Source organism: Salvelinus namaycush, chromosome 5 (genome assembly GCF_016432855.1).
Source record: "Salvelinus namaycush isolate Seneca chromosome 5, SaNama_1.0, whole genome shotgun sequence".
Taxonomy (NCBI): Eukaryota; Metazoa; Chordata; class Actinopteri; order Salmoniformes; family Salmonidae; genus Salvelinus; species Salvelinus namaycush.
In genome coordinates, this window is record NC_052311.1 from 30,452,968 (window position 1) to 30,478,735 (window position 25,768).

The 25,768-nt window shown below is 43.3% G+C and overlaps 1 pseudogene; it reads left to right on the forward strand.

Moving 5' to 3' along the window:
• The first annotated feature begins 4,581 nt into the window (after positions 1-4,581).
• LOC120047071 lies at positions 4,582-25,408 on the forward strand (annotated as a pseudogene).
• Positions 25,409-25,768: the final 360 nt, after the last annotated feature.

Below are 25,768 nucleotides of genomic sequence, written 5' to 3' on the forward strand. Positions count from 1 at the left end.
GACAAGTGCTTCCATTAGAACCCGCACTGCTTCCGGTGTGAGGAAAGGATGTACTCTACGGATGTTGTAGCGCATGAAACTGCAGGAGCGAGTCACCAAGGGATCTTTGCACTCTAGGAGGGGGACACCGTGGAGTTGTCAACCGTAATAGAGAGGTCTTGGAGCGGGCAGGCCTTCCTCGGGAGGAAGAGCAGCTCCGTCTTGTTGAGGTTGAGCTTGAAGTGGTGGGCCGACATCCGAGTGGAGATGTCTGCCAGGCACGCAGAGGTGCGTGTCACCACCATGGGTGTCAGAAAGGGGGGAAGGAGAAAAGTAGTTGAGTGTCATCCGCATAGTAATGATAGGAGAGACTAGAACTGAGCCCTGGAGGACACCAGTAGTGAGAGCAAGTGGTGCCGACGCAGATCCTCTCCATGTCACCTGGTAGGCGCGACCTGCTAGGTAGGATGCAATAAAGGAGTGTGCAAAGCCTGAGACGGCCAGCCCTGACAAGGTGGAGAGGAGGATCCAGTGTTTCACGATGTTGAAGGCAGCGGATAGATCTAGGAGGATGAGAACAGTGGAGAGGGAGTCAGCGTTGGCAGAGCGTAGAGCTGCCGTGACACAGAGGAGAGCGGTTTCAGTTGAGTGAGCCGTCTTGAAGTCTGACTGGTTAGGGTCAAGAACATCACTCTTAGAGAGATATGGAGAAAGTTGGTCATAGAAAGAAGGGATACTGGTCTGTAGTTTTTTCAGAGGGGTCGAGGGTTGGTTTCTTGAGGATGGGAGCGACTCTGGCCAACTTGAAGTCAGAGGTGACACAGCCAGTGATAAGGGATGAGTTGATGTGAGAAGTAAGGAATGGGAGAAGGTCTCCAGAGATGGTCTGGAGGAGGGAGGAAGGGATGGGGTCGAGTGGACAGGTTGTCACGTCGCTGGAATCACTAGTCACAGGATTTCTTCTGGAGAGAAAGAGGTCAAGGCGTAGAATAGTTCTGTGCGAGTGGGACCAATGGACTCAGTATGCTGAGTGAATGAGGAGCGTATGTCTCCAAAGTTGTCCGCAGAAAGGAGGACGATTAAGGAGGGTGGAGAAGGTGGAAAATAGTTTCCCAGGGTTGGAGGAAGAAGCTTGAAATTTAGAGTAATAGAAAGTGGCTTTAGCAGCAGATACAGAGGAAGAGAAGGTAGAGATGAGGGAGTGGAAGGATGATAGGTCCTGCGGAGGTTAAGTTTTCCTCCATTTTTGCTCAGATGCCCGCAACTCTGTTCTGTGAGCATGCAGTAAGTTACTCAGCCACGGAGTGGGAGGGGAGGGCTGTGTCGGAAAGGGGAAAGTAAGAGTCAAAGGATGCGGAAAGGAGGAGCAACAACTTTCAAAATACATAAATGCAGCCGGTATGATGCATTCTGTATCATATGATGCAAAATGCAGCATACCATCTTGAAAACCTGATTGCTGACATGCAAAACATTGTGGGACTTTATCAACAATGGACTAATAAAACAAATACCAAAAGATAGTTTTTAGGTGGAATTTTCCTTTAAGCTCAGACTATATCCAAGCATGGTGCTCTCTGATTGGTCAGTGTATCAGTAAGCTGTGTTCTGATAGGCTGTGTGTGTCTCACCACATTGTCTCTGCTGAGGACCTCCAGGATGTTGTTGAGCAGCTCCACGCTGTTCTTCCGGTCGTCATGAGGCCCCTGACCCATGTCCTTCAGCGCTTCGCTTAGCTCCCGAAGCATCATGGGTAGCAGGATGTCCCGGCACTCTGAGGGACACAACACATGTTCAGGATGGGCAAGTTCCATCCACATGCACAGACAACTCAAGCATGCACACACACGGGTGGTCAAAAAAACGTACACATGCAGTATGCAGGGAGTCTAAAACTGCACAAGCACACACAACACTTAAAGTCAATACTCTCCCCTCTCTACTCCCTCTCTATTTTTCCTTACCTCCCCCTCTCTAGCCGCAGGTAGACTCAGCACATTAAAAGCTCATTTAGGCAGAGTCTCGTTAGAGTCATTATCAACAGAGAGTAGGCAAGGCCTGCTGAGACAGCCTGGGTCAGACCTAGCACTCAATCACTGCACTGAGAAAGAGAGAGAGGACAGGTGGGAGAGGGATAAGGGAGAGGGAGGAGAGGGGAGAGGGGAGACAGGGTTTAGAAAGAGGAAGAGGAGGCAAGAGGGTGGAGGGAGAAGGGAGAAGGGAGGGGGAAAGAAAAAGAGAGCGATGGAGGACACTGACAAAAAAAAGAACACAGCTCAGTGATACAGAGAAAGACGGCATAAACAGAGGAAGATAAATAGAGAAAGAACAACAGAAACTGCTACTGTTTATGTGAACAGCGAGACTACGAGATAAATCTCTTCTACTGTAAACATCTCCAAGCCAAACTGACCACTTTTCCCCTACACAAGTACTTCGCAAACATATTGGGTTACAATATAACCCACCTGTCTGGTGATCCATGACATAGTAGGTAAGTTAGTCTTGTCCAAGCCAGAATGGCCCATAGAGTACGTTTCTGCAACGTGAGGCAGCTTGATGAACAAGCACACCTCCTGGACAGGACAGTAGTCTGTCATAGGGACATGAAATAGACTGAGACAATATTTATTAAACACAGGTGAGAGGCAGAGATGGGATGAGGGGGTGAGAAGGAGCTCAAATATTTTTTGGAAGTGTTGCCAGGTTCTCCAATCACAGTGTTACTGTACCAGCCAAAAACAAAATACCTCAATTACACAGCAAGCAATTTTCAAGGCCAAACCACTTCAACTGTGTGTGTGTGTGTGTGTGTGTGTGTGTGTGTGTGTGTGTGTGTGTGTGTGTGTGTGTGTGTGTGTGTGTGTGTGTGTGTGTGTGTGTGTGTGTGTGTGTGTGAAATGAGACAAAAAGGCCCCACATGTATTTCACCTATGACACATATAAAGGCATTGGATGGTGAACAACAGGCCTTGTGAGATAAATGTAAATGAGATAAATGTAAATGAGATAAATTGAAATGCTAAACTTTGGCTAGAGGAGACAATTTCTAATCTTCACCCACCAAGTACACACCAGGGTTGTGCTCAATTCAGAATTTTGGAATTAAAATTCTAACTGAATTGGATACACCCCACAGGGTGTATAATTTGAGTTTGAGTGACAAAAAGTAGAATTGAAGTTTTTTAACTTTAAATTCCACACAAAACATGAGAGTTTCATTGAATTTGACAGGTCAGAATGCAGTATATCTGTCACACCCTGATCTGTTTCACCTGTCTTTGTGCTTGTCTCCACCCCCCATCAGATATCTCCTATCTTCACCCATTATGACTGGAACAAATCAGCTTTCTGAGCAGCTAACCGATCGCTGCAGCTGTACACAGCCCATCTGTAAATAGCCCATCCAATCTATCTACCTCATCCCCATTTTGTTTTTATTAACTTTTTGGCTCTTTTGCACACCAGTATTTCTACTTGCACATCATCATCTGCACATCTATCACTCCAGTGTTAATTTGCTAAATTGTAATTACTTCGCTACTATTGGCCTATTTATTGCCTTACCTCCTCGCGCCATTTGAACACACTGTATATAGACTTTTTTTCTATTGTGTTAGTGACTGTACGTTTGTTTATTCCATGTGTAACTCTGTTGTGGTTTGTGTCGCACTGCTTTGCTTTATCTTGGCCAGGTCGCAGTTGTAAATGAGAACTTGTTCTCAACTGGTCTACCTGGTTAAATAAAGGTGAAATAAAATAAATATAAAATTATCCCGTTGTATTTATAACTGCGTTTTCTGTTTGTCTGTTGCGTCTTGTCCTGTCAAGTCCTACCAGCGTGTTACCGTGTTTCCTGTGCTCTAGTTTTAGTTGTTCCTGGTCTTCCCAATTTTGACCATTCTGCCTGTCCTGACCCTGATCCTGCCTGCCGTCCAGTACCTGCCTGACTCTGATTTGGATTACGACTCTTTACCTGCCTTGACCTACCGATTGCATGCCCCTTGTACTGTAATAAACTCTGAGACTCGTACTATCCGCCTCCTGTGTCTGCACCCGTTTCAATTTCACTCTCTCCTACCGCCCGGGGTCCAAGAATGTGAAGCCTGACGCACTCTCACAGAATAGCTCTGCTGCTACCCCGTTTGACCCCGAGACCATCCTCCCTACCTCCTGTCTGGCGGCTGCACTCGTCTGGGGTATAGAGAGCCTGGTCCGTAAGGCTAACCGGATGTTTGTCCCGGACTCTTCCTGTTCCCCGGTCCTGGAATAGGCACATTCTTCGAGACTGACCTGCCCCCCAGGCTCCCGTCGGACCCTGGCTTTCATCTGATGATGCTTTTGGTGGCCTTCCATGGTTCCTGATGTCTCCTCATTCATCGCCACCTGCACTGTGTGTGCACAAAATAAGCTCCGGCTGGTCTTCTTCATCCACTCCCTCTTCCTCACCGCCCCTGGTCCCATATATCCCTGGACTTTGTTACTGGTCTTCCTCCGTCAGATGGCAACACCATTATCCTGACATTGGGGGATAGGGTTTCTAAAGCCGCCCATTTTATTCACCTTCCTAAGTTACCCTCAGCCAAGGAGATAGCTCAGCCCATGGTGCAGGACGTCTTCGTGGTCCTCAGTTCTCGTTCTGTAAGGCGTTCTGCGCCCTCATTGGGTTGTCGGCCAGCCTGTCCTCTGGTTTTCACCCCCAATCTAACGGCCAATCACACAACCTGGAGACGGTTCGTCGTTGCCTCGTCTCCGCCAACCACCATGAGCCAGCAACTTGTGTGGGTGGAATATGACCGTAACACCCTTCCCTGCTCGGCCACTGGTCTCTCGCCCTTCGAGTGTTCCGTGGGATATCAGCCCCTTCTCTTCCTTGAGCAAGAAGTCAGCATACCCTATGCCCAGATGTTCGTCTGCCGCTGTCGCCGTACCTGGAAGAGAGCCCGGGCTGCTCTTCTGAAGACCACATCCAGTAAGAGGAATGGCTTCAAACACATGGAATCGAGCTGTCCTCCCCAATTAAGGTGCCACCGACCTCCTGTAGTGTAATTGTATAGACTATACCTAATATAGAATATAATAGGAATTTGAATTTCACTGAATTGAATTCTATTTCCTTTCATTCAAATTCGATTTGCAATTCTGTATCCTGTTTACTACTTCAATTCAGCAATTCAATTCAAATTCAAGAATTGAATTGGAATTTGAGGCCTTATCAATTCAATTCTAAATTGAGCATCACCCTGTTAGACACACAGCCTGAAGTACTAATCTTTATTCCGTTCTAAAACTGGTGTTTACTCTGTTAGTCTCAGTTTTTGTGTATTCGTGTGTGTGTGTGTGTGTGTGTGTGGGTAGTAATTGTGTATGGCACACATGCGTGTGTGTGTTTAATTAAGTAGAAATGGACAGCTATCTCTAGCTGTCGGGCAGTGGTGGTAACAGCCATGATAAATCAGCAGCCAGCTGAAAAGCTCCTTTCCATTTTTCATTTCACGCCACCGAGTCACAGCCAACACAATAAACTATCTAGCATGGTAATAAGGTGCCATTTCAATTACTTACACTCTCTCTCTCTCTCTCTCTCTCTCTCTCTCTCTCTCTCTCTCTCTCTCTCTCTCTCTCTCTCTCTCTCTCTCTCTCTCTCTCTCTCTCTCTCTCTCTCTCTCTCTCTCTCTCTCTCTCTCTCTCTCTCTCTCTCTCTCTCTCTCTCTCTCTCTCTCTCTCTCTCGACCTCTCTCTCTCGACCTCTCTCTCTCGACCTCTCTCTCTCTCGACCTCTCTCTCTCTCTCTCTCTCTCTGGTTAGTTGTCATCCCTGGCTCAAAGTCAGATTGAGAAGGGGAGAATGAGATGGTAATAGGGGAGACCAACCCTGGAACAAACCGTTAAATGTACAGGGTGGAGAGGACTGGTGGTAGGCCAACTCACTCTGACTGTGTCCTTCTGTCTGTCTGTATTGTTGGACTGATAAGTGGATAGACAGAGAGTTCTGGATTAAGTGACTGATTTATTTGTCATTATGCCGTGTCTGTCCTCTTCCTCAAACCCCACCCCCAGACTGTACGATTGTAGCCATTTTATTGCATGATTTTGCCATCCCAAACAAATTCGTAGGTGGTAAACGATCGTGGGACGTTTTGTCTCGTTCAGTGTGACAGGGTCTACATCTGCTGATTAAGTAACACTACGTGGCGGGCCGTAGGTTCCGACAAAGTTCTGTCAGTGTCAGAGTAGTATTAACTTTATCGTGTAGTGTGGCTGGTGTTAAGAGCCGATCCCAGTGACTGACCAATAGTCGGGAATAATATCTTTAAAACGTTCACATGCCGTGCAAGGAGCAAGATTTTTTTGGGAAGCATATTCTGATTCTGAGTTGGGCCATATACAGTTTGTTTGTAAAAACTGTGCACACTTCCAGTGTTTCTGAACTCACTTCCCTCGTGCATAAGCATAGAGAGAGCTGGCGCTGCTTGTGCTGGCACATGTCCCAGAATGACAAAACTCTATTCATACTTCTCCACCCCCCCCCCAACACACACACATACTCCCAAATTCATCACACAACTGTTTCCATAGTAACCAATCATTGCATTTGGGATGGGTTCAGAGCTGTGATCAAAGATGATTTGGGCAGATCAGGTAGAACCCCACAGTATATGCTGTTAGTTCTAGCTGTTTTCATTTTGGGGTGCTCATATGCATTACTCATGTATAGAATCAAAATACACATATTGTAGGTGTGGTCTCATACAGACATGGGCATACACACACACACACATATCAGGCATGACTACCATACTCATTATAATAATGTGGTATATATTATTGTGGTTTCTTTCATAAGAGAAAGCCCTGCAGGGACAGATGTATAATTGCTCTGTTTATGATAAATATCTCTGATTAATATCTCTGACTGACTTCTAATCTGCCTTTTTCACAGATGAATCTGTAGCTGGGGACATCAAGGAGACTGAACCAGTACACCTGCGTTTACTATGCTGAATATATGGAATGCTGAGTTCACTCTGCTATGACTACCTGCCAATAGCAGTACAGAATACTATATAGCACGCATGTACACTGAGTGTTCAAAACATTAAGAACACCTGCTCTTTCCATAGACATAGACATAGACTGACCAGGTGAAAGCTTTGACCCTTATTGATGTCACTTGTTAAATCCACTTCAATCAGTGTAGATGAAGGGGAGGAGACAGGTTAAGGAAGGCCTTGAGACAACTGAGACATGGATTGTGTATGTGTGCCATTCAGAGGGTGAACGGGCAAGAGAAAAGATTGAAGTGCCTTTGAACAGGGTTTGTTCGAAGGCAGTGTTGTAGTACTCGAGACCAGTCTCGGTCTCGAGTCCGGTCTCTGGACCACATGAGTGTCTCGGTCTTGTCTCAGTGTCAGATACATGTTTACTCGGTCTTGACTAGCGGGGGTAAAAACCAAAATTATTAGCTCCCATTCAGTCAGAGTATAAAACCGCTTTTCCAGGCCAAATATCCCCACTCCTTTCATGACACAGTAACATCTGACCGCCTATCGAAACCTGGGCTTCCTACTTTACTCCTAACATTACTGTCCTTTACTTTAGTTGAAAAATATCCTCAAACTTTGTCAGAACTTCCTTAATTCACTGGTAGGGAATAGTTGGGGCACAAGTTGAAGCACTCACTATTAGTAAGCTATAACAGCCTCTGCTCTTCTGGGAAGGCTTTGCTGCAGGGACTTGCTTCCATTCAGCCACAAGAGCATTAGTGAAGTTGGGCACTGATGTTGGGCGATTAGGCCTGGCTCGCAGTCGGCGTTCCAATTCATCACAAAAAGGTGTTGGATGGGGTTGAGGTCAGGGATCTGTGCAGACCAGTCAAGTTTTTCTACACCGATCCCGACAAACCCTTTCTGTATGGACTCGCTTTGTGCACGAGGGCATTGTCATAATAAAACAGAAAAAGGCCTTCCCCAAACTGTTTGGAAGCGCAGAATCGTCTACAATATCATTGTATGCTGTAGCGTTAAGATTTATATTCACTGGAACTAAGGGGCTTAGCCCAAACCATAAAAAAACGCCCCAGACCATTATTCATCCTCCACCAAACTTTACAGTTGGCACAATGCATTGGGGCAGGTAGCGTTCTCCTGGCATTCGCCAAACCCAGATTCATCTATCAGACTTCGAGATGGTGAAGCATGATTCATCACTCCAGAGAAAGCATTTCCACTGCTGCAGAGTCCAATGGCGGCAAGCTTTACACCACTCGAGCCGACGCTTGGCATTACGCATGGTGATATTAGGCCTGTGTGTGGCTGCTCGGCCATGGAAACCGATTTAATGAAGCTTCCGACGAACAGTTCTTGTGCTGACGTTGCTTCCAGAGGTTGCAACCAAAGAGTGTTGCAACCAAAGACAGAAGATTTTTACAAGCTACGTGCTTCAGCACTCGGCGGTCCCATTCTGTGAGCTTGTGTGGCCTACCACTTCGTGGCTGAGCCGTTGTTGCTCCTTGACGTTTCCACTTCACAATAACAAAACTTACAGTTGACCGGGGCAGCTCTAGCAGGGCAGAAATTTGACTAACTGACCTGTTGGAAAGGTGGCATCCTATGACGGTGCCACGTCACTGAGCTCTCCAGTAAGGCCAATGTTTGTCTATGGAGATTGCATGGCTGTGTGCTCAATTTTATACACCTGTCAGCAACGGGTGTGGATGAAATAGCCGAATCTACGTATTTGAAGGGGTGACCACATACTTTTGTATATATAGTGTATTTTGTCTGTTTATCTATTAAAGACCCGTTTGGGTTAATGATCATATGTAGAGTGGCTCTCTATTTGCCCTCAGCGTGCATCTTATCACCATCCGGAATGTCTTAAGCAGCCTTTCTTAAAGTATGAGTCAAGGACAGAATTCAGTTTGGGTTTCAAATCACTGTTGAGTTACAATATATGCCATTTATTCAAAGTGACAGTCATGCGTACATACAGTTGAAGTCGGAAGTTTACATACATTTAGGTTGTATCCACTCCACAAATTTCTTGTAAACAAACTATCGTTTTGGCAAGTCGGTTAGGACATCTACTTTGTGCATGACACAAGTAATTTTTCCACCAATTGTTTACAGACAGATTATTTCACTTATAATTCACTGTATCACAATTCCAGGGGGTCATAAGTTTACATACACTAAGTTGACTGTGCCTTTAAACAGCTTAGAAAATTCCAGAAAATGATGTCATGGCTTTAGAATCTTCTGATAGGCTAATTGACATAATTTGAGTCAATTGGAGGTGTACCTGTGGATGTATTTCAAGGCCTACCTTCAAACACAGTGCCTCTTTGCTTGACATCATGGGAAAATCAAAAGAAATCAGCCAAGACCTCAAAAAAAAATGGAGACCTCCACAAGTCTGGTTCATCCAAATATCTGAAGGTACCACGTTCATTTGTACAAACAATAGTACGGAAGTATAAACACCATGGGACCATGCAGCCATCATACCGCTCAGGAAGGAGACGAGTTCTGTCTCCTAGAGATGAACGTACTTTGGTGCGAAAAGTGCAAATCAATCCCAGAACAACAGCAAAGCACCTTGTGAAGATGATGGAGGAAACAGGCACAAAAGTATCTATATCCACAGTTAAACGAGTTCTATATCGACATAACCTGAAAGGCCGCTCAGTATGGAAGAAGCCACTGCTCCAAAACCGCCATAAAAAAGCCAGACTACGGTTTGCAACTGCACGTGGGGACAAAGATCGTACTTTTTGGAAAAATGCCCTCTGGTCTGAGGAAACAAAAATAGAAATGTTTGGCAATCATGACCAACGTTATGTTTGGAGGAAAAAGGGGGAAGCTTGCAAGCCGAAGAACACCATCCCAACCATGAAGCACAGGGGTGGCAGCATCATGTTGTGGGGGTGGTTGCTGCAGGAGGGACTGGTGCACTTCACAAAATAGATGGCATCATGAGGGAGGAAAATGATGTGGATATATTGAAGCAACATCTCAAGACATTAAAGCTTGGTCACAAATGGGTCTTCCAAATGGACAGTGACCTCAAGCATACTTCCAAAGTTGTGGAAAATGGCTTAAGGACAACAAAGTCAAGGTATTGGACTGGCCATCACAAAGCCCTGACCTCATCCTATAGAACATTTGTGGGCAGAACTGAAAAAGCGTGTGCGAGCATGGAGCCCTACAAACCTGACTCAGTTACACCAGTTCTGTCAGGAGGAATTGGCCAAAATTCACCCAACTTATTGTGGGAAACTTGTGGAAGGCTACCCGAAACGTTTGACCCAAGTCAAACAATTTAAAGGCAATGCTACCAAATACTAATTGAGTGCATGTAAACTTCTGACCCACTGGGAATGTGATGAAAGAAATAAAAGCTGAAATAAATCATTCTCTCTACTATTATTCTGACATTACACATTCTTAAAATAAAGTGGTGATCCTAACTGACCTAAGACAGGGAATTTTTACTAGGATTAAATGTTAGGAATTGTGAAAAACTGAGTTTAAATGTATTTAGCTAAGGTGTTATACGTACAAGTGGTCCTGGGAGTCAAACCCACTACCCTGGCATTACAAGCACCATGCTCTACCAACTGAGCTACAAAGATCACACAGTTCCTGTAGAATAGTAGAATACACAAGGTGCAATTTGGAAATGTGGTTTTGCATCAACAGTTTTTCTCTTAGACCCTATATACAAAAGTAGGTGTCCACATACTTTTGGTCATGTAGTGTATTATGTTAGTCACTGACAGCCACTCAATTAACCATGTCAGCGAACACCTTTTAGATTGTTAAGTTATTCTAGCCAGCTATCTAAACTTGTAGTTATCACGGATGAATACCGACTGGGCAAGCAGGTCACGTGTCCAGGGGCCCTGACCTCCAGGGGCCCCACATTGATTTAGTTAGTCACTCTCACTTAGATATATTAACATGGCATAAGTCATTGCAAAGTGTGTGGAATTGCAGGAAATTAACTTCAAAAGTATATTTTTTGCTCTGCTTTTAAGAGGGGTGCCACTGAAATATTTTGTCCGCAAGGTGGTGGGGCCCCCACAACCAATATTCACTTAGGACCACCAAAAGAGGTCATGTTTTCATGAGCTTGGGTCCCAGGAAAACACTAAATTTCTAATTTCCCAGGCTGAAAAGGAAATAGCTGTTCTATCATTCAGCCTACAGTAGCAGCCAGTGTGTGGTGTTCAATGTAGGCCTACATTCCATGAGACTTTTGAAAAGAACACGCATGACTTGACATTAATCTCTATTCACTCAGACAAGGAGGTGACTGAAAATGTTGTGTTGTTCGATGCAAGAAGCCACTTTACAAAATAAAATGCATTATTATTCCCATACCATTATTACAGAGAATCAGACAAATGATGCTACCCTCTGCCTATTGGCTACTTAGCTTATTCTAGCCTGCCTCAAAATACAACACTACCCCCTTAAGACAAAAAAAGCTCTTTACCTGACTTGCTTTTCAAAGATGTCTAGAAATGTACAAGTTTTGTGCTTTTGTAGGAAGCAATCACTCCCTTATTGCTGACTACAAATGATCTATAACTGGGATAATAACTCACTAACTGTAACGCTTGTCGTGGTTGGAAGAAGAGGAGGACCAATGCGCAGCGTGGTAAGTGTCCATATTGTTTTAATACGAATAATGAACACTGAACAAAAACAATAAAACGACAAACGAACACTCCTGTACGGTGAAACAAAACACAGAACAGAAAATAATCACCCACAAAAACACAATGAAAAACAGGCTACCTAAATATGGCTCCCAATCAGAGACAACGACTGACACCTGCCTCTGATTGAGAACCATACTAGGCCCAACACATAGAAATCTACCAACAGAACAAAACATAGAAAAACAACATAAAATGCCCACCCCAACTCACGCCCTGACCAAACTAAAATAAAGACATAACAAAGGAACTAAGGTCAGAACGTGACACTAACTAGTAAAGGATATGAACAAAATGTGCACCTGTGGCTACATGCAGCTCTCGCTGTGATCTCAAAACAAGCGCATCTACTCAAGACCGCTCATGCTGTAAATACAGTCCAGTTCAATGTAAATGGCCCAGATCCATTATGGCAATGGTCTATTTGCATATAGGCCTACTGCAGGTCTGATTGGTTATGCCGCACCGGTCTGTGTAGAGTACTGGGTGAGTCTTATGTGTCAACGCAATAGAATCCTACTCCGATCCGTTCCGCCTACAACAAATGTTCTGATGTTTCTTCTGCAGTGGCAGTCCTGTGGAAGCTGTTTGGCAATCTCGGGGCTACTGCGCACACGTGTGCAGCTTAGAGGGAACATTGGCCAGCATCCCTGTGGAATGCTTTCGACACCTTGTAGAGTCCATGCCCCGACAAATTGAGACTGCAACTCGAAATTAGGAAGGTGTTCTTAATGTTTTGTACACTGCCACGACTATACAGTGTATAGTCATGGCAGGTCAACATGCATGTGTTCCATAACCCCAGTCAGTCAAGGCATAAAGTATTGTAACACTTTGGGTGCCAGAAATGTGCTTGTTTACAATGCCATAATCTGTATGTAAACTACTGTTCTCCTTCCTCTCAATCCACTTCATATTCTACAAGTAGAAGAATTCTGTTCTCGATCTCAGTTAACAACGCTCATCTTTATAGATCATTTCATAAAGACAGGAATGATCATTCACTGAAAAATAAAAAGCAATAAAATGTATCGTCTCTGCCACCTTAATCTATTCAATCATTGCTGTCTCGTAGATTTGTTGCTTAAAAATAGTATGTCTGCGGGATGCAACTCTAGACAAGTCATCAACTAAACTATATCCTCTTCCTAACATGTCTACAGTAATAAACATCAGATGGGTCTATAGGCACTGTGGAGATATAAACATCCAACTGAAAGAGAATACTCTGTTACTCGCATGTCCACAACTCATATTCAAGACTTTACTTTTTTTATTGCAAACCTTTCGTTACTTTACTGTGTTTCTTAATGTAAGTAAATACCTTCCTAGAATAATTATGGGCCGTAGCCCATTGTCGTTCACGTTAAAGCTCAAACCTACTTTGTCAATCGCAAAGACACTGTCACGCCCTGACCTTAGTATTCTTTGTTTTCTTTATTATTGTTGGTTAGGTCAGGGTGTGACAAGGGTGATATATGTTTTTTGTCCTGTCTAGGGTTTTTGTATGTTTATGGGGTTGTCACTAGTCTAGGTGTTTTGTATGTCTATGGTTGCCTAGATTGGTTCTCAATTAGAGGCAGCTGTTTATCATTGTCTCTGATTGGGAACCATATTTAGGCAGCCATATTCCTTGAGTATTTCGTGGGTGATTGTCTATGGTTAGTTGCCTGTGTCAGCACTATTATTATATAGCTTCACATTCGTTTTGTTGTTTTTGTACTTTCTTCATTAAAGAAGATGTATTCAAATCACGCTGCGCTTTGGTCTCATCGCTATAACGAACGTGACAGACATGGCAATTCAACACAATTTTAGTTGGCGATAAGGAGTTTACCTCACTCATATCTCAAAACACAGATAGACGTGTTTTGGGAAATAAATGTACATAATGAAATATACCCAACTGTTGTCTGGGAAGCTCTGAAAGCATATATAAGAGGTTATATCATGTCTTACTCTTCACATAAGAAAAAGAAGACCCATAAAGAACTAGAAATACTAGAACAGAAAATCGGCGACTTAGAAAGACACAGTTTAGATAGAAATGCTAACACCTTTCAACAGTTGGACACTGTGAAGCTTGAATATGACACAATAAACACCTGATCTGCAGAGATTGCTGACCTAAAATCCAAGTAACAAGGGAAAGCAAGGGAAAGTGCAGGGAAAATGCTTGAAAGAGGAACATACCATCCACAGCATTCAAACCCCAGATGGTAACATAACAATGGGTCCTTCTGAAATCAACACAGTCTTTAAAACATTTTATCACAAAGTGGATCAATCTGAAAACAAAAGTTCAAAGGAGAGTCTGGAGAATTTCCTTAATAAGGCCATTTGACCAATTAGAAGTGAACCAGCGAATACGAATAAGAAACATTTCCCCAGGTGAATTGTTGGAGGCCATCGGTAATCTATAAAATAGGAAATCTCCTGGTAATGATGGATTCCCAGGGGAATTTTAAAGACACTTTTGTCCCAAATGACTAAAGCCTATGACGCTCACAGCAGCTCGAGAGAAAAATGAACTACCCAGTCACTATGTTTGGCTACAATCACCCTACTTAAAAAGAAAGATAAGGACCCATTGGAATGTGGACCTTCCGCCCAGTATCACTCTTGAATGTGGATTACAAAATCACTGCCAAAGTATTGGCTTTTCGCATAGTACAGTAACAGTAATGCAACATTTTATTCACTCAGATCAAGTGTTTTAATGTATTTCCTGGATTGAGCTATTGTACAAATCCCACAAAGCATCTGTACGAACAAATGGACAGATCTCTGAGTAATTTAAGCTAGGGATGCCCTTTTTCTAATGATTTATTTTCTTTAGCCACAGAGCCCCTTGCATAAATAATTAGAACTCATGGCTTAATCTGGGGCACGCACACAAAATGTATGGTCACATTTGTGTTTATGTATTGTTTATTTGTATTGGGCAAGAATGCTTTTACTGAAATGTCAGTCCTCCAAAGTTTCGCCATTGCAATGTATTTATAATACTGTTGGCCAATAGGGGACAGTTAGACGTGTTTGCTTCATACTGAGACTATATGTGATCCTGCACCTGTGTGTCCTCATTCAGTGGCTTGCAAAAGTACTCACCCCCCTTAGCATTTTTCCCGATTTTGTTGCCTTACAACCTGGAATTAAAATTTATTTTGGGGGGGGGTTGTATCATTTGATTTACACAACATGCCTACCACTTTGAAGATGCAAAATAGTTTTATTGTGAAACAAACAAGAAATAAAAAATAAAAAACAGAAAACATGAGCGTGCATAACTATTCAACCCCCCAAAGTCAATACTTTGTAGAGCCACCTTTTGCAGCAATTACAGATGCAAGTCTCTTGGGGTATGTCTCTATAAGCTTGGCACATCTAGCCACTGGTATTTTTGCTCATACTTCAAGGCAAAACTGATCCAGCTCCTTCAAGTTGGATGGGTTCCGCTGGTGTACAGCAATCTTTAAGTCATACCACAGATTCTCAATTGGATTGAGGTCTCGGCTTTGACTAGGCCATTCCAAGACATGTAAGTGTTTCCCCTTAAACCACTCGAGTGTTGCTTTAGCAATATGCTTAGCGTCATCGTACTGCTGGAAGGTGAACCTCCGTCCCAGTCTCAAATCTCTGGAAGACTGAAACATTTTTCCCTCAAGAATTTGCCTGTATTTAGCACCATCCACCATCCACCATTCCTTCAATTCTGACCAATTTCACAGTCCCTGCCGATGAAAAACTTCCCCACAGCATGATGCTGCCACCAGCATGCTTCACTGTGGGGATGGTGTTCTCAGGGTGATGAAATATGTTGGGTTTGCGCCAGACATAGTGTTTTCATGATGGCCAAAAAGCTAAATTTTAGTCTCATCTGACCAGAGTACCTTGTTCCATATGTTTGGAGAGTTTTCCACGGGCCATTTGGCGAACACCAAACGTGTTTGCTTGTTTTTTCTTTAAGCAATGGCTTTTTTCTGGCCACTCTTCCATAAAGCCCAGCTTTGTGGAGTTAACGGCTTAAAGTGGTCCTATGGACAGAAACTCCAATCTCCACTGTGGAGCTTTGCAGCTCCTTCAGGGTTATCTTTGGTCTCTGTGTTGCCTCTGATTAATGGCCTCCTTGCCTGGTCTGTGAGGTTTGGAGGACGGCCCTCTATTGGCAGGTTTGTGGTGCCATATTCTTTCAATTTGTTAATAATAGATGCTCTGTGGGATGTTCAAAGTTTCTGATATTTTTTTATAACCCAACCCTGATCTGTACTTCTCCACAACTTTATCCCTGACCTGTTTGGAGAGCTCCTTGGTCTTCATGGGGCCGCTTGCTTAATGGTGTTGCAGACTCTGGGGCCTTTCAGAACAGGTGTATATATACTGAGATCATGTGACAGATCATGTGACAGGTGGACTTTATTTAACTAATTATGTGACTTCTGAAGGTAATTGGTTGCACCAGATCTTATTTAGGGGCTTCATAGCAAAGGGGGTGAATACATAAACACGCACAACTTTTCCGTTTTATTTGTTATTTTTTGAAAGAAGTACTTTTTTTTATTTTCACTTCACCAATTTGGACTATTTAGTGTATGTCCACTACATGAAATCCAAGTAAAAATCCATTTAAATTACAGGTTGTAAAGCAACAAAATAGGAAAAACGCCAAGGGGGATGAATACTTTGCAAGAAACTGTAATTGAGAGAACCTTAGAAAGAGAAGCCACGTTCTCCTGTTTCATCATTTATTCTGTGTTACAGGTCAGTGAAGTGCAAAAATACAATGAATACCACAATATAGTTTTGTAACTTTGTAACTGTTGAAGTGATTGTAATGGTTTGAAACAACACGGTAATTGTAAAACTTCATACTAGACAGAAAATGCATGTTGAGTGCAAAATGAAATGATGGCGGTGCATTCCTTTGATATTTTAAAAAACTAATTGAAAAAGAGACTCCTGACAATATCCTAAGGGTTTAGAGAATTTAATGTTGTAACTATGATGTTTAAGAACTTTGTAATTGTTGTACTGTAAATGTCAGAAAAGCTGCTAGCTATTGGCTAGCTCCGGTTAGCTGTTTACTAGCTCCGGTCAGTTGGTTGCTAGCTTCGGTTAGCTCTATGCTAGCTTGTTCAGTCATTTTCCAATAATTAGCATTAATGTAATTTGCAATTGTCTTGTCTTTCTATTAACTCTTCTTACACTGTGTGAATTTATTTTGAGCATGGGTATAAAGTAACTTCTAATGAGTTATACCAGCCTTTAAAGGCTTTCGTGTTTTAGAGTGTCTTATGGGGCTATAGTGGGCAACAGTGAACTACATAATTATAACCTAAACAGGAGAATTCAAGTTAAGAGTAAATGTGTTCGGGGTATAAATGTAAAGAATTTTAGGATGTGAATTGGATTGGAATTTAATATTTGTTATGTGTAAATTGATGTATTTTTGATATGTTTATGAAATAATATGTCAGGGATTTATGAGACAAATTATTAAATACCCTTAAAAAAATATAATGAAAAGACAGAAAAAGACGATTTGCACTGTTGAATAAAATAATTGAGAGAACCTTTGAAAGAGAAGCCACGTTCTCCTGTTCCATCATTTATCCTGTGTTACAGGAACTATTATCTGCTGCACCAGTCCCAAAACTGGCACCTGTAACATATCCAGATGGCATTTTACTTTATTTATCTGTAATACAAAATTCAAAAGGCACTCGCACATCTGAGCAATCTTATTTGCAGGTGCATGGCAACAATTGAATAAGATGAAGGAAAAAGGAAACCGCACACTGCTCTTGATAGTATCACCGATCTTTAATAAGCTTTACGTATCGGCCTCACGGCCTTCGTCAGAGCTTTTGTGATTAAATGTTTTTTAGCACCCTTATGTAGACCTAGCCCCACCCACATCCGTTCCACACATCAAAGGGTGTTGGAGGCAAAGGAAAAACAAATAAGTGCTACCAAATATAACAATATGCATTCCATAAATATTACAAAAGTGTATTAAACACGTCTGTAAAACCACAATGAGGACATAGCAAGTTTTCATTAATCATTGGGTACATCGTACGAAAAACATCAGAGTAATCTTCAATAGGCACATAATTCATGTTCAAATTCACAACATAACATACATAGGCATTTCATCATTAAGTCCTTGCCATGTCCTCATTGTGGTTTTACAGACGTGTTTAATGTCTTATTTATACACTTTTGTAATATTTATGGAATGCATATTGTTATATTTGGTAGCACTTATTTGTTTTTCTTTTGCCTCCAACCCCCTTCGGTGTGTGGAACGGATGTGGGTGGGGCTAGGTCTACATAAGGGTGCACATTTTTTAAACAATCAAAAAAACTCTGACGAAGGCCCTGAGGCCGATACGTAAAGCTTATTAAATATCAGTGATCAGTGATCAAGAGCAGTGTGCGGTTTCCTTTTTCCTTCACTTTATTTATCTGTACCAGAACATTCTCTGTCCTTTATTTTACTACTGTATAAGGATTCAAAGTGAATTGGGAGAAAAGGGAAAATGGGCATTATTTCAGTTAATAAATAAGATTAAATCTGATGTTCAAAGATGGAGATCTCTCCCTATTTCTATATTAGGTAGGGTCAACATCATCAAAATGAATATGTTACTATGGTTGATTTATTTAATTCCAGGCCATGCCAGTTTCAATTCTATCTAACTTTTTTATTTAATAAATGGCCTGCTCTCAAACTTCATTTGGAATTTAAAGACCTCAGGAGTCAAATTGACTGTTTTACACTTACCCTGTAAAGCTGAAGGTCTTGGACTACCTCAAATGAAGCTGTATTACTGGGCTGCTCAACTGCGTTCACTTAAACAATGGACAGCAGACTATCCTTGTGCTTGGAGGAGAATCCAAGCCATGAATGTAATACCTTATGATCTAAAATACTACTTCGGGTCCAAGGCGTTGAAGAAAAAAAGCTGACAATCCAATAATTCTCAATTCCATTCGTATTTGGGAAAATGTACATACATTCATGAGGTGGAAATAACCAATATCGCTAAGCACCCCTATTTGGAATAACCCCACCTTACCTCAAGTGTTCAATGGCAACACCTTTAAGTCCTGGTACCAAAGTGTCATAATACATTTTGAACACATGTACTATGATGGACCTCTGCTGTCATTCAATCAATTACAAGAAAGATTTGGAATATCCAAGGCCGATTTCTTTAAGTTCTTACAAATCTCTTCCACAGAATCTGGATGAACCGAAGGTATCTAGCATAGAAAAAAATACCGAAAGAAGCTGCCACGCCAAAGACGTTAATTGCCAAATTATATCAAGGGTTGATTGAAACTCTACCTGATGGTTCAGAACTTGTAAGGAAAGAAATTGAAACAGATCTAAAAGGAAGAAATTGAAGAGAACCACTGGTCACGGATATGTGAAAATGTCATATCTGCTCCTACAACATAAGACATAAACTGTTGCAATTTAAGATCGTTCATAGGACTTACTACACTCCTGCCAAAATGAATGTAATGCAACCGGAAAAGTCACATCTCTGCGGGAGTTACAAAAAGCACAATGGAACCCTATTGCATATGCTGTGGTCCTGTGATAAACTGATACCATTTTGAATTAATGTATGTGCTATCATTTCATTGGGTGTATCAATTTATATCATCCATCTCCACAATTTTGTCTGTTGGGAAATTTAAATATTGGGGCTACATTTCTTTTTGTATATACAGTATATACACTGCTCAAAAAAATAAGGGGAACACTTAAACAAAACAATGTAACTCCAAGTCAATCACACTTCTGGGAAATCAAACTGTCCACTTAGGAAGCAACACTGATTGACAATAAATTTCACATGCTGTTGTGCAAATGGAATAGACAAAAGGTGGAAATTATAGGCAATTAGCAAGACACCCCCAATAAAGGAGTGGTTCTGCAGGTGGTGACCACAGACCACTTCTCAGTTCCTATGCTTCCTGGCTGATGTTTTGGTCACTTTTGAATGCTGGCGGTGCTTTCACTCTAATGGTAGCATGAGACGGAGTCTACAACCCAAACAAGTGGCTCAGGTAGTGCAGCTCATCCAGGATGGCACATCAATGCGAGCTGTGGCAAGAAGGTTTGCTGTGTCTGTCAGCGTAGTGTCCAGAGCATGGAGGCGCTACCAGGAGACAGGCCAGTACATCAGGAGACGTGGAGGAGGCCGTAGGAGGGCAACAACCCAGCAGCAGGACCGCTACCTCCGCCTTTGTGCAAGGAGGAGCAGGACGAGCACTGCCAGAGCCCTGCAAAATGACCTCCAGCAGGCCACAAATGTGCATGTGTCTGCTCAAACGGTCAGAAACAGACTCCATGAGGGTGGTATGAGGGCCCGACGTCCACAGGTGGGGGTTGTGCTTACAGCCCAACACTGTGCAGGACGTTTGGCATTTGCCAGAGAACACCAAGATTGGCAAATTCGCCACTGGCGCCCTGTGCTCTTCACAGATGAAAGCAGGTTCACACGCACATGTGACAGACGTGACAGAGTCTGGAGATGACATGGAGAACGTTCTGCTGCCTGCAACATCCTCCAGCATGACCGGTTTGGCGGTGGGTCAGTCATGGTGTGGGGTGGCATTTCTTTGGGGGGCCGCACAGCCCTCCATGTGCTCGCCAGAGGTAGCCTGACTGCCATTAGGTACCGAGATGAGATCCTCAGACCCCTTGTGAGACCATATTCTGGTGCGGTTGGCCCTGGGTTCTTTCTAATGCAAGACAATGCTGGACCTCATGTGGCTGGAGTGTGTCAGCAGTTCCTGCAAGAGGAAGGCATTGATGCTATGGACTGGCCCGCCCGTTCCCCAGACCTGAATCCAGTTGAGCACATCTGGGACAACATGTCTCGCTCCATCCACCAACGCCACGTTGCACCACAGACTGTCCAGGAGTTGGCGGATGCTTTAATCCAGGTCTGGGAGGAGATCCCTCAGGAGACCATCCGCCACCTCATCAGGAGCATGCCCAGGCGTTGTAGGGAGGTCATACAGGCACGTGGAGGCCACACACACTACTGAGCCTCATTTTGACTTGTTTTAAGGACATTACATCAAAGTTGGATCAGCCTGTAGTGTGGTTTTCCACTTAAATTTTGAGTGTGACTCCAAATCCAGACCTCCATGGGTTGATAAATTTGATTTCCATTGATAATTTTGGTGTGATTTTGTAGTCAGCACATTCAACTATGTAAAGAAAAAAGTATTTAATAAGAATGTTTCATTCATTCAGATCTAGGATGTGTTATTTTAGTGTTCCCTTTATTTTTTTGAGCAGTGTATATTATTTCACCTTTATTTAACTAGGCAAGTCAGTTAAGAACAAATTCTTATTTGCAATGGCGGCCTACCTAAAGGCAAAAGGCCTCCTGCGGGGACGGGGGCAGGGATTAACAACAACAAAAATATATACATTTATATATAGGACAAAACACACATCATAACAAGAGAGACAACACAAGACTACTTAAAGAGAGACCTAAGACAACATAGCATGGCAGCAACACATGACAACACAGCATGGTAGCAACACAACATGGTAGCAGCACAAAACATGGTACAAACATTACTGGACACAGACAGCAGCACCAAGGGCAAGAAAGTAGAGACAACAATACTTCGCGCAAAGCAGCCACAACTGTCAGTAAGAGTGTCTATAATTGAGTCTTTGAATGAAGAGATTGAGATAAAACTGTCCAGTTTGAGTGTTTGTTGCAGCTCGTTCCAGTTGCTAGCTGCAGCGAACTGAAAATATGAGCGACCCAGGGACGTGTGTGCTTTGGGGACCTTTAACAGAATGTGACTGGCAGAACGGGTGTTATATGTGGAGGATTAGGGCTACAGTAGATATCTCAGATAGGGGTGAGTGAGGCCTAAGAGGGTTTTATAAATAAGCATCAACCAGTGGGTCTTGCGATGGATATACAGAGATGACCAGTTTACAGAGATGACCAGAGGAGTATAGATTGTAGTGATGTGTCCTATAAGGAGCATTGGAAAGTTTTGTAATGTAGTAATTGCTGCAAAACAATGTATAGCCAACAATTGGAATGCCTCATATTTACCCTCGATAACACACTGGAGGACTGAACTATCTAGCTACATACCGTTGGATTTTGTATACCGTAATATTGAAAGTCTTAAATAGCCGCCTGTCCCTTTTAATAGCCGGGCAACGGCACACATTTCAGCAAATAAACGGCTGTTTAAAATAAACACCCAGTCTAAATTAATTGTTTACAAGGTTACCGTGACTTATTTATGAGGTTTAATGTTTAATTTGTTACACTAAATAATTCAGTAAAGACTCAAAAAAATTGATGGCAATCATCCGTTCTTATCGCCTATAAGAAACTGCTAGCTGTTGACTGCTGACAGCTGAGATCTGCTAGCTAACTGGCAAGCTGTCACGCCCTGACCTTAGAGATCCTTTTTATGTCTCTATTTTGGTTTGGTTGGGGTGGGTATTCTATGTTCTATGTTGTGTATTTCTTTGTGTTTGGCCGGGTAGGGTTCTCAATCAGAGACAACGATAGACAGCTGCCTCTGATTGAGAACCCCCAACCAAACCATACTTAGGTAGCCCTTTTTTCCACCTGTCTTTGTGGGAAGTTGACTTTGTTTGATGGCACATAGCCTTAAGCTTCACGGTTTGTTTTGGTATTGTTTTGTTGGCAACATCTACTATTAAAAGTATGTACGCTCACAACGCTGCACCTTGGTCTACTTCTTTTAACGGCCGTGACACAAGCACAAAAAACAGTCAACAACTTCGGGAGTACAGACCCCAAGAAATCGTCCGATCACCCTCTAGTGGCAAAAGTAAGAATTGCCAGAAATGCACAGTCAAAGAGGACTCCTGATATCTCCAAGACTGATGCGTATAATTTTTGTTATTTTACCTGTTGTTGTCTAGTACTGTCTTTTTACTAGATAGGGCCATCTACTTTAAGTGCTGCCTGTCTTCCCAGTAGCCTACTTGGTATGTGAATTGCTGACTGCTATTACCTTGAAGATGATCGTTGACACATCAACCAGGGCAATTTGTGAATGTTGTTGTTTTCGTAATCAGTAGCTGTATTGGAGGGGGAGTGGTTTCTCCTCTTCTAGGCAATCAGCAATTAGTACCGGGAGGTGTGCTCTTCACCTTTGCAAGGCAATTAGCAATTAGTATTAGTACTTCAGTCTCGCCAGTTTTCTCAGTGGCAGCTGTAAGCGGTGGTCTCGTCGCAAAAATAAGGCGGTCGTCGAAACAAAGACGGTTCTGCCGAGTTATTCAAGGAAGTAAAAAGAGGACCGCTACACACCACTCTCTCACTTTAGTATCTTAACTAGTTATTGTCAGATGATCTCATTTTTGTTATTTTGTAGCTTTGACAACTATGTGTGTGTTTTCCATACCTATTCTCTCCTCTCCCGATAGGCTATATAGATGCTCCCCACCTCCTGGCTGCAACCCTTCTAATTTAGTTTATCCTGCATGCACAACCCATGTGGAATTCCTGGTCTCTGGCAGCGTTTTGAACTGCCGATCTGCGTACAAGAACGCTGAGTTCATCTCAGCTTATGCTGCCCTTCAGTCCCTTTTTTGCCCCAGCGAACACTGCTAGTCCAGCTGCCCACTCTTCATCTGACTACGTTTTCTCTCAAAGTCTGAGAGCATCTGGTTATCACTGTGGTGGCACAGGGCTACTCACTTCTCCCAAGTGGAGATGTATCTTTTCTCCCTCTCTCACCTGTCCATCTGCTCATTTGAATTCCATGCTGTCACTGTCACTTGTCCACTCAAGCTTATCATTGTTGTCATATATCGCCCACCAGGTGTCCTTGGAGAGTTACTCAATGAGCTTGACGCCTTGGTAAGCTGGCTCACCACTCTTCGTACTTGGTGACTTCAACCTCCCTCCTGTCTCGGCTCTCCCCTCCTGCTCCGTGGCTGAGTGACTTATTGCGAGCTTACAGAACAGGGCTGCTGGCAGCTGAGCAAAAATGTAGGAAAACTAAACTTCTGGAGGATCTATCTATCTCTCTTCTCCTCCTATGTATCCACTGCTAAAGCCACTTTCTATCAATCTAAATTTCAAGCTTCTAACCCTAGGAAACTATTTTCCACATTCTCCTTCCTTAATCTTCCACCCCCTCACCCTCCCTCTCTCTCTCCCTCTCTGCGGATGACTTAGTCAACCACTTTGAAAAGAAGGTTGACGACATCCGCTCCTCATTCACTCAGCCTATTGAGTCCACTGGTACCACTCACACAGACCCTACGCCTTGACCTCTTTTTCCACAGATGAAATCCTGCAAATAGTGAGGTCCGGCCACCCGACAACCTGCCAATTTGACTCCAACCCCACTGGAGACCTTCTCCCATTCCTCACCTCCCTCATCAACTCATCCCTGACCACTGGCTGCGTCCCCTCTGACTTCATAATGGCCAGAGTCACTTTCCTCCTCAAGAAACCAACACTCAACTCCTCTGATGTGAAAAATTACAGACCAGAATTATTTCTTTCTTTCCTTTCCAAAACACTTGAGCGTGCTGTCTCTGACCAACTCTCTCGCTATCTCTCTCAGAACTATCTTCTTGACCCTAACCAGTCAGGCTTCAAGACGAGTCACTCAACCGAGACTGCTCTTCTCTGTGTCACGGAGGCTCTCCACACTGCCAAAGCTGACTCTCTCTCTGTTCTTATCCTCCTAGATCTATCTGCTGCCTACGATACTGTGAATCATCAGCTCCTCCTCTCCACCCTCTCAGGGCTGGGTGTCTCAGGCTCTGCACACTTTTGGATTGAATCCTACCTGGCAGGCCGCTCCTACCAGGTGAGGTGGAGAGGATCTGTGTCTGCATCACATACTCTCACTACTAGTGTCCCCCAGGGCTTGGTGCTAGTCCCTCTCCTCTTCTCTCTATACACCAAGTCATTTGGCTTCGTCATATCCTCACATGGTCTCTCCTATCATTGCTATGTGGATGAAACTCAACTACTTTTCTCCTTCCCCCCTTCTGACACCCAGGTGGTGATGGGCATCTCTGCGTACCTGGCAAACATCTCAGCTCGGATGTCAGCCCATCACCTCAAGCTCAACCTCAACAAGATGGAGCTGCTCTTCCTTCCGGGGAAGGCCTGCCCACTCCAAGATATCTTCATCGCTGTTGACAACTCCACGGTGTCCCCCTCCCAGAGTGCAAAGAACCTTGGTGTGACCCTGGACAACACCCTGTCGTTCTCTGCAAACATCAAAGCAGTAACTCGCTCCTGGAGTTAAAGTACGATGCTATCTCACACAGGAAGTGGCACAGGTCCTAATCCAGGCGCTTGTAATCTCCCGTCCAGACTATGGCAACTCGTTGTTGGCTGGGCTCCCCCATTGTGCCATCAAACCCCTGCAAACCCCAGAACGCTGCAGCCCGCCTGGTGTTCAACCTTCCCAAGTTCTCCCATGTAACCCCACTCCTCTCCACACACTCCACTGGCTTCCAGTCGAAGCTCGCACCCACTACAAGACCACGGTACTTGCCTACGGAGCAGCAAGAGGAACTGCCCCTCCCTACCTTTAGGCTATGCTCAAACCCTACTCCCCAAACCGAGCATTCCGTTTTGCCACCTCTGGTCTCTTTTCTGTCCTGGCACCCCAATGGGTTTGACCTTGCTGATGGCTACTTTACTGAGGAAAAATGTACTTACTATGACTGTGTTATGTGGTTGTACCACCTAGCTATCTCAAGATGAATGCACTAACTGTAAATTGCTCTGGATTAGTGCGTCTGCTAAATTACAAACAACAAAAATGCTACAGAGGCATACTAAGACAAAATAAACGTGATACAGTGTGTAAATGGTAACACATTAGTGCAGGAAATTAAGAAATTGATTAAAAAGTGAATGCTAGAATTATACAATTATCTATTATAAAATTACAAAAATAGGAAGTGTTTGATGAATTTTGTAAACCATATGTTGATCACCTTGGGGAATTTGTTCTTTAGTGGGCGATTTTAATTTTT